Raw genomic sequence first — 9,158 nt, 5'->3', positions numbered from 1 at the left:
CTGCCCGTCTTGAATCTCAGACTCCCTTAGAATATAGTTGATTCTCGGTATTAAACACACACACACATACACATGCGCACACACACACCATTCAATTCTCAGAGATAGTATTTTACTTTAAGTGAATAATTTGATTAATTGGCTTTCAGATGTAAATTTAAAATGGAACACTTCTAGATATAACTTCAGGGTTTCCAAAATTGATGGTTCTGACACATAAGAGTAATCCTCAAGTTTCCTTTTCATTTCTCTTTCCATATTTACATTATTTTATGGAGTTAATAACTAAAAGCAAGATTTTTCAGAATTTTGTTTTATTTTCAATTTTTTGATGATGGATGATCTCTCTTAAATTACTCTAAGTTGAATACTTTTTTTAAAAAAAGGAAGTGGACACAAAGGGGATAAGTGGTGATGGTAAAAATAAAATAAAAAATAAATGGAACAAAAGGAAGTGGGGGGTGAGCATCTACTGAGAACCCATAATGTGTGTGCCAGACATGGAACAAGACATGTTACAGTGATGTTATCCCTAAATCTTCCTGGCCATGCTGGATCCGTATAATTTTGCTCATTTGACAAGTGAGTAAGTGGAGGCCCAGAGTGCTTGTCTTGTCCTAATAAGTGGTGGCAGAGCTGAGCTTTGAACATGAGTTCAGTTCAATAAACTCCAGTGATTCCACACATGCTTTTCTGGATGTCAGAGACCATAACTTTTCTATTTAACTTGCCAGTCATACAGAATGTCTAGCTCAGTTTTTTTTCCAGGACCCCCAGACATGCCAGTTAATGGTGACAAAACAAGACTGGGTCAATGAAATCACCATTAAAGCTTGGCTTTGTTTTATTGGTGAAGTTAATGAGAAAGCTGAGTGAAAAAAAATCAATGTATGGGCTCATCTCTGAATGAGAAACTCATGTGGGGACTTGGCAGTCATAATGAAGAGGTTATTTTATTGGTATGATGTAGTAGTGGTTTCCCTGTAGTGCCTTCTCTCTCACTCCTTTCATCAATAACACCAAGCCATCCTGACATCATCATCCACATCAGTCAACGATGCTGATTCCGTCCTCATCATTGAGGTCACTCTACTGAAGGTCGCTGGAAATGCCCTTCTGATTCAGAGAATCTAGTAAACTGAGTAACCTTGTCATACTTCTTGGAAATTGTCTCTCATATCTTAATGGTCTGTGGGCTTCTATTGTTGGAAAACTGACTTTTCATGTTAAAGTGAAAGAGTTAGTGTTTATTGCCGAAACCATCAACACATTGATGTCCCTGCTTGTGATTTATATGGAAAGATAAGATGTTTTCTAGAAGGCCCTGCAAACACCACACAAACTGATACTTCTTCAGGGAGGGAGGGAGGAAAGGAGGGAGAGAGAAAGAGAGAGAGAGAGAGGAGAGAGAGAGAGATATGCGGTTTCCTTACTGACACCATGTAAATGTTCCAGGTTCAACCATGTTGAAAATCTTTTTGACAGTGCCACTATTTTAAAACTGATTAAAATTGTAATATTTTACAATTGAAAATATATTTACGTGGAAAATTTATCTTTGCACATATAATGCTCTTCTATTCCTGGAATAAGCCTGGATTCTCACAAAGTCAGTATAATTACACAGAAGGCATATGTGAACGTGTGGGACTATGATTAGGCACAAACTTTGAAGATTGTTCTAAACAGCACATGCACAGATCTTTTTGTGGTAACAGGGAGAGGGGAATTATCTCTGACAATGAAATGGGAAGACAGAGACAACTTAATCGTCAAAAGGAACAAAGAGTAAGCAAAGCAGCTCCCCTCCCCTCTAAGGATTCAGGCATGTTTTTCCATATGTGCTCTGAAAGTAATAACACCTAAATCTAACTGGACCACTGGCTTAGTTAAGCACCATGAGCCCCCCAGGGACCTGAGCATTAAGGACCTTAGATGTTCTTGAATCTCCTCTCTTGTTGCAGTTTTTAGCAGTCTAGCAGTGTAGAAGGAATTACACTGGTGTGGCCAGAAGCTCTGCAGAGCTCAGACCCTAGAGTCAGACCAAACGTCCATACATACTTGAGCTACCTGCCACTATTGTAAAACCTTGACTTTTAACATTGTCTCCTTTCCAGAAAAAAAAAAAAATGCCCTAAATATTGACTCTGCCAAATAACTGTGGGTTAAATTCCAAACTTATTTTCCTTCTGGATTTTGGTTTTTGTTTTGTGGTGGAGGTGAATAATGACATTAACCTCACAGGATTTATGAGAAATTAAATATCGATGTAAAACCCTTAATGTAAGTCTTGCATTTGGAAAGGACTCTTCAGTGGTGCGAGTAGAAGGAGCGGCGTACTGGTAGTAATATCATTATTAACTTATTGGTTCGCAACACTGTTCTTTCCACTTATGAATAACCCTAGTTCTGTTGCCAGTTCCCAACAGAAGAGAGGAATGGGGTGTAGATGGGCCTGGAGCCCCATCATGACCCATTATAGTGTTTCACTACAGGCGAGCAAAGAATCCAGAAAGGCCTCTTGAGAAGGAATAGGTGCTTATGTCTTGTTCAAGAACAAAACCCCTCTCCCCACTCCATTGAACTTCTGCTAGATTGGACTCATGTTTCTTTCTTTTTTTCTTAATATATTTTTATTGATTTCAGAAAGGAAGGGAGAGATAGAAATATTAATGATGGGAAAGAATCAAATATTGGCTGCTTCCTGCATGCCCCCTACTGGGGGATCAAGCCCACAACCAGGGCATGTTCACTAACCTGAAATTGAACCGTGACCTTATGGTTCATAAGTCAACACTCAACTACTAAGCCACTGTGGCTGGGCTGGACTGATGTTTTTTATCAACATACCGATGGTTTGAAAATGTTCTCAGAGACCAGTTTAAATTGTTCCTTTAAGAAACCAGGTGAGTGACACAGTATTATTTCCCCAAATCAATCTATGTAAGTGTAAGGCAAAAGATAAAAGAAGATACTTACTGAGTATAGAAAAGAGAGATTCTGAGATGAAAGCTTTAAAGGACACCAATCAACAAATTACATGGTACTCAGAGTAAGGCAACTGAAATGGCAGAGGATTTAAAGATCTGTGCCATTGGGTGAATGTTTGAAGGTCTGTGGATGGTTAATTTGTTGACAAAATGTGAGAGCAGAAAAGCAGAGCTGGCTACAACTAGCTGTAACCCCAGTAAAATCAGTCTCAGTTGATATTAATCTGGCAGGCAGATGAAGGGGCAATAGAAGTTACTCAGATCCATTACAAGGAAGAATGCTTTAATAGACTTATCTGAAGGTGTAATGTCACACTTCAGAAGGCTGGAAGCCTCCATCAGTAGAATTATTCTAGATGTTAAATACATATTGTTGATAATCCTGAGGGGGGGAAATTACATATGGCAGAGCAAGGGGAGAAGCTCACTCCTATTGCTAAAATGACCTTGAAGGCGAGCCTCATGGGCTCGGATCAGACAGCACTGGTCAAGTCTACTATGTGATCAGACTAAGTCCCTGGGATAGAATTTTCCAATGAGATCAACTGGAACTGTGTTTTCAAGCCCTAATTATCATCTTACACTCATAGACATTTTTTAAAAAATATATATTTTATTGATTTTTTACAGAGAGGAAAGGGGAGGGATAGAGAGTTAGAAACATCATCAATCAGCTGCGTCCTGCACACACCCTACTGGGGATGTGCCCGCAACCAAGGTACATGCCCTTGACTGGAATCGAACCTGGGACCCTTCAGTCCACAAGCCAATGCTCTATCCACTGAGCCAAACTGGTTAGGGTGAAAGCTATATCATTTTATTAACCAATGTTACCCCCAATAAATTTAAATTAAAAAAAAATGGTCATGCAAATGTTGATACTTCTCCCATTAGCAGATGGGGTATATCTCACCCCCCTTTGCCAACATGACTGTCTGGGTTGGAAAGTTAAAATTAAATCTCGGCTCTGCAGAGAGAGTGCCTGCTCCATTAATAATGTCTGCTTTGGACTGGAGATGAGAAGAGGAGATGAGTGAGATGTTTGTGTCTATGTGGCATCGTTATCCAATCTGTTCTGCGCCCTTGATTTCTAACTGACACTCAGAAAATTCCAGAGCCCTCCGGTGAAACCAAAGTCATGGAAGGCGGCATTGGGCTTTATCTGTGAGTTATATGAATAAATTGGCTCTGTGCGACATTATTGTCTGCCTTTTGTGTACCCAATATCTCCAGAACCTGAAGCATGTGTCAGGCACTGTTCTCAGTATTTTCTAAGTTTAACTAATTTGACCCCATAATAAATTTATGAGGTTTCTTTTTCCCACGATTCTATTTTGAAAATTCCCATTTAAGAGATGGAGAAAGGAGACCCATCAAGGTTACATGTCTGGCCTAAGACCCTATGATAAGCACAGAGCTAGGCAGCCCAGACCCAGAGTCCAAGCTCTTAGCTACTCCGTTGCTTTTCCTTTTTCCGATGCTTGTTCAGCTCACCAATAGTTAATGACAGAGCCTCTTTACAATAGCTGAAGGATGGTCCCTGGATGTAACAGAGGGATTTTTCTTACAACACCTTAACTATCAGAGAAAGAGGTGCATACAAAACACTCAGAAGAGGCTACCGGTCCTTTTCAAACAGCTTTATGAAATAGAGAGAAAATCCCAGTTTCCCCAAGCCAAATAAAGACTGCTTTCATGAGGAAACAAGACAAATGAGGACAAAACCAATCCTAAAATTCTTTTAGACTTAATGAAGGGAGACATTGGCAGGATAGTGTATATATACCTCCCTCCTATTCCCATACACTCATTTGAGGAGCACTCCTCTTTTTGACCTGCTGTGCTGTGAAAAGTAATTTTTTTTAAGTTTTTAAAAGAAAGTAGCAAAATAAGCAGTTTACAATAAAACATTTTCTTTATAAAAGACACATGCTTTAACCACAGCATTCCTCCAAATTTTATGCAACATACTAATTACCAAAAAGAAACACACACACACACAAAAAAAGCCTTAGGTTTTGTTAAGTATAGGCTTTTAATGAAAGAAACATAGTCATAAGACTAACTGCAACTGTTGAGGAAAAAAAACCCAAAAGGTTGAAATAATAGGGTGGACTGGAAAAGAATGAGAGAACTAAATCTGCTTGCAATAAAATTTGTGGACCATTGGCAGCAAACTCCAAGGGAGAAGGGCTCTCAACACAGTGATTTCCCCTGATATGAAGACTGTATAGGATGTTTATGTAAGAATATTTACTCCTCAATTTTACTGGCATTAGTTGGCAAGTCAAAATCAAGCAACTTAAGTCTAGAATGAGGAAACAAAACCACAAACCCTTCTTATTCAGAGAATGGTGGCTCCAAGGGTATGAGAAGTCAAGGACACTGTATTATAACAAGAATCACAAAGAATTTTTAAAAATTGTTATGAGCAAAATGCCAAAAGGACCTGGGAAGCACAGTAGGGACACAAATGGCATCAGAAGGAATGTGGATCGTGTAATATTTATGGGAGATACAGGAAGGGTTAAAAAGATAATGTGGCTGGCCTATGTGAGCATTGACCTATGAACCAGGAGGTCAGGGCACATTGCTTGGGTTGTGGACTTGATCCCTGGTAAGAGGCATGCAGGAGGCAGCCGATCAACTCTCTCTCTCCCTCTCCCTTCCTCTCTGAAATCAATTAAAAAAGAATGATAGTAGAAGGGCAGAAGTTTTCCTGGTGAGAACCACCTGGGCTTCCACACATAACTGATGAGAATCCCCTTTGTTTCCCAATGTTCTTAGAGCCCTCTACATACTTGGTGATATTTTCTTCCCCTTACTCCTCACCTCATCCAATTTTGTTTCTTCAAAGTACTCACCATTATCAAAAACTTCTTGTTAATGTCTACAATTATTTGGCAATTGTCTTCCTTCCTCACTAGAAGGTAAGCTTAATGAGAGCGAGAATCTTGTCTATCTCATTAAGTACAAATACTTAACATAGATAATAATGTCTGGGATGTACGAGGTTTGGGATGACATTGTTTAAACAAATAGATGTCTTCATGGGAAATGTCTCCTTTCTAAGGAAACATAGAGGTCTTCATTATAAAAAGAACAGGGTTATGGAGAAAGAGCTGTGTAGTCTTGAAGAAAGTGAAGTCATTGAGTAGGATGTCTTATGGATTAGGCAGAATCCCAGGAGCCAATCATGAGGAAGAAGACACAGATGGGACTCACAGTGGGCTGGTGTGCTGCTCACCCTCTTTTTCCATTTAGTTACCCATTTAACATATACTGAGCAACCACTTCATTCTACATAGTAGACACTTGTTGGACAGTAGCAATGTTCAATCACTCTACTCAAATAATTTTGGTCTAGAGAGAAATACAAATGAATGATAGGGCAACTACAGCACAGAGGAGAATTCAGATGGTGTTGGGTAGGGATGGATACTGGGGAGCACCCTTGAGCTACTAGTATACATTAAAGCTTCTCAAAAGTCTCATGATCAGGAAAGGCCTTAGGATGTGGATCATGCACTAAAGACCACTTATGAATGGAAGAATCAGTTATATGAATTATGGGGAATTAGGGAATGGGATTTTATAAAAGAAGAAGGCTATTTTCTTTTGCGGGGGGGAATTGGGGTGTGGAGTGTAGGGTGAGTTGGAAACCTTTCCGGAGTCTAAAGCTATGCTGTCCAATAAGGCGGTCATTATTCATGTGCAGCTATTTTACATTACATTTCACTTAATTTAATTTTAAATAAATGAAAACTTTTTCTCAAATTGAAATACTCAATAGCCACATATGGCTAGTGGTTACCATACTGAAAGGTACAGATGTAGACCATTCCTATCGCCACAGAAATTCTACTGGATGGTGCTGGTCTAAAGAGTATCAACTATTCTCTGCTGCCTTTGCCTTGCCTACTTCAAGGTCAAAGGTTTTCCATGGCCCATGGCACTCAAAACTCTCTAACATCATTCATTCATCTATTAATTCATTTATTCTGTTCTTAAGAGGCTCTTATATACTGTTCCTATTCTATAATTTGGAGGTCCAAAAATGAGTATTCCTAATCTGTCAGTTGCCCTCATGGAGAATACATCTTCCTGAAGAAGCAGAAATAAGCATATCTAGAAAGAGTGTATACTTCTGAGTTGTAATATGCAGTCTAGACATTTTAGTTGGCTCAGATTAGTTCAAGTGTAGCCATCCCATGTCCTGATTTCTTCTTACTAGAGATGAAATTAGTAGCACCAAAAAAAGGAATCCAAAAAAGATAGCCTTTTTTTCCAAGGACCTAGATATTGAACTTCCCTAAGAACCACATTTTCCAGTCCTAATAATAGGGCAAATAATGTTTAAAAAGCCTTTATTTTTATTTTCTGGTTTTGTGAATATGTTAATGGAAAGAAGTGTGAAAAAGGAATAGGGTTTCATTGAAAAAATGTAAGTGGTTACATAATTCAGGAGATTCTCATAGAACTAGTGAACAGACTGCAACATTGGGTGTGGTTCCTCTCATTGAGCTCAATTTTAAGGGACTGGGAAGGAGGAAAGGAACTGTGTGTTTATTTCCTTCCTGATGCTATGCATTCCAACCTCTACAAACCATATGCTAGATTTTTTTTTTCTTATTTCATTATTTTGAATAGTAAACTCCAGTACCTGTAAAGTATTTTCTCTCATTCACCTATGAGGTGGAGATCGCTGTCCTTTGATAGCCCTTTGGAGATGTTTTGGAAAATAGCAGTGATCATTTTCACAACCATCTCACCTGTGTAATGTCATCAGTTTTGTATATGAAATGCCAGTCTGTGTCTGTGGGTGGAACTATTAAATTATGTCTCTGCAAAGCTGGATTTATTACAATAGCACAGTGTGTTGCAGTTGGAGATATGAATTTTACTCTATCACTGGCTAGGTCTTAGGCCATGGGAATTCTGAGCCTCATTCTTCCAATGTAATGTATGTAATACAAATAACAAATAGCATAAAAATATATGCAACATAAAAATAATAATTGCCTCTCCCAACTATCATGAGTAGGACTGTTAGATTTTACCAAAAAATAAAATAAAATAGGACACACTGTTAAGCTTGAATTTCATGTAAATGTTGAAAACAATTTTAATATAAATATGCCCTATGCAATGTTGGTGACACTTACATTTTAAAAATGTATCATTTATCTGAAATTCAGATTTAACTGAGTATCCTGATAAACCCAGTCATGAGAGTTACTGAAGAGAATTCTCAAAGTAACATGCCAGTGTTTTTCTTTTTCCTTAGATATTAATACATACAGATAATATCCAACTTACAATGGTTCAACTTAAAATTTTCCAACTTTATGATGGTGCAAAAGTGACACATGTCCAGTACAAATCCTCCTTTGGATGTTGAATGTTGATCTTTTCCCACTAATGTATGTGGTAGGAGATGCTCTGGCTGCTGGGCAGTGGCCATGAGCACAGCTCCCAGGCATCCGGTGATCATGAGGGTAAATAACTGGTACTCCACAGGGTGCTATATTGCCAACATTTTTTGGATACTGTTTACAATAAATTACATGAGCTTTTAGCACTTTATTATAATATAGTCTTTGCATGAGATGAGTTTGCCCAGTGGCAGGCTAATTAATGCAAGAGTTCTGAGCACATTGAGGGAGGTGAGGCTAGGCTAAGCAATGATGTTTCGTATGTTAGGTATATTACATACATACATTTTTGACATGCAGTATTTACCAGTATGTAACCCCATTGAAAATCAAGGAGCATCTGTACTAGCCAAATGGTGTCTGTGGCTCAATCCAGGGTTCATGTCCTCATTCTGTTTCTTCTCGCCCATGTGAACACAGACAACTTATTAAATGTCTTAATGTTTCCATTTCCTTATCTTTACATGGGAATAATATTAGAACTGACTGCATACAGTTGTTGTGTAAGTTAAATATAAGATAACAAATGCATGTAATCTGCCTTTTATTTTGTTTATTTTAAAATATATTTGTATTGATTTCAGAGAGGAAGGAAGAGGGAAAGATGGAAATATCAATGATGAGAGAGAATCATTGATTGGCTGCCTCCTGCACTCCCCCTACTGGGGATCGAGACCACAACCCATGCATGTGCCCTGACCATGAATTGAACTGTGACCTCCTGGTTTATAAG

The sequence above is a fragment of the Myotis myotis genome, unplaced genomic scaffold (genome assembly GCF_014108235.1).
Source record: "Myotis myotis isolate mMyoMyo1 unplaced genomic scaffold, mMyoMyo1.p scaffold_m19_p_19, whole genome shotgun sequence".
Lineage (NCBI taxonomy): Eukaryota > Metazoa > Chordata > Mammalia > Chiroptera > Vespertilionidae > Myotis > Myotis myotis.
The sequence above is the reverse complement of the archived record's forward strand: the minus strand, read 5'-3'. Positions refer to the sequence as shown.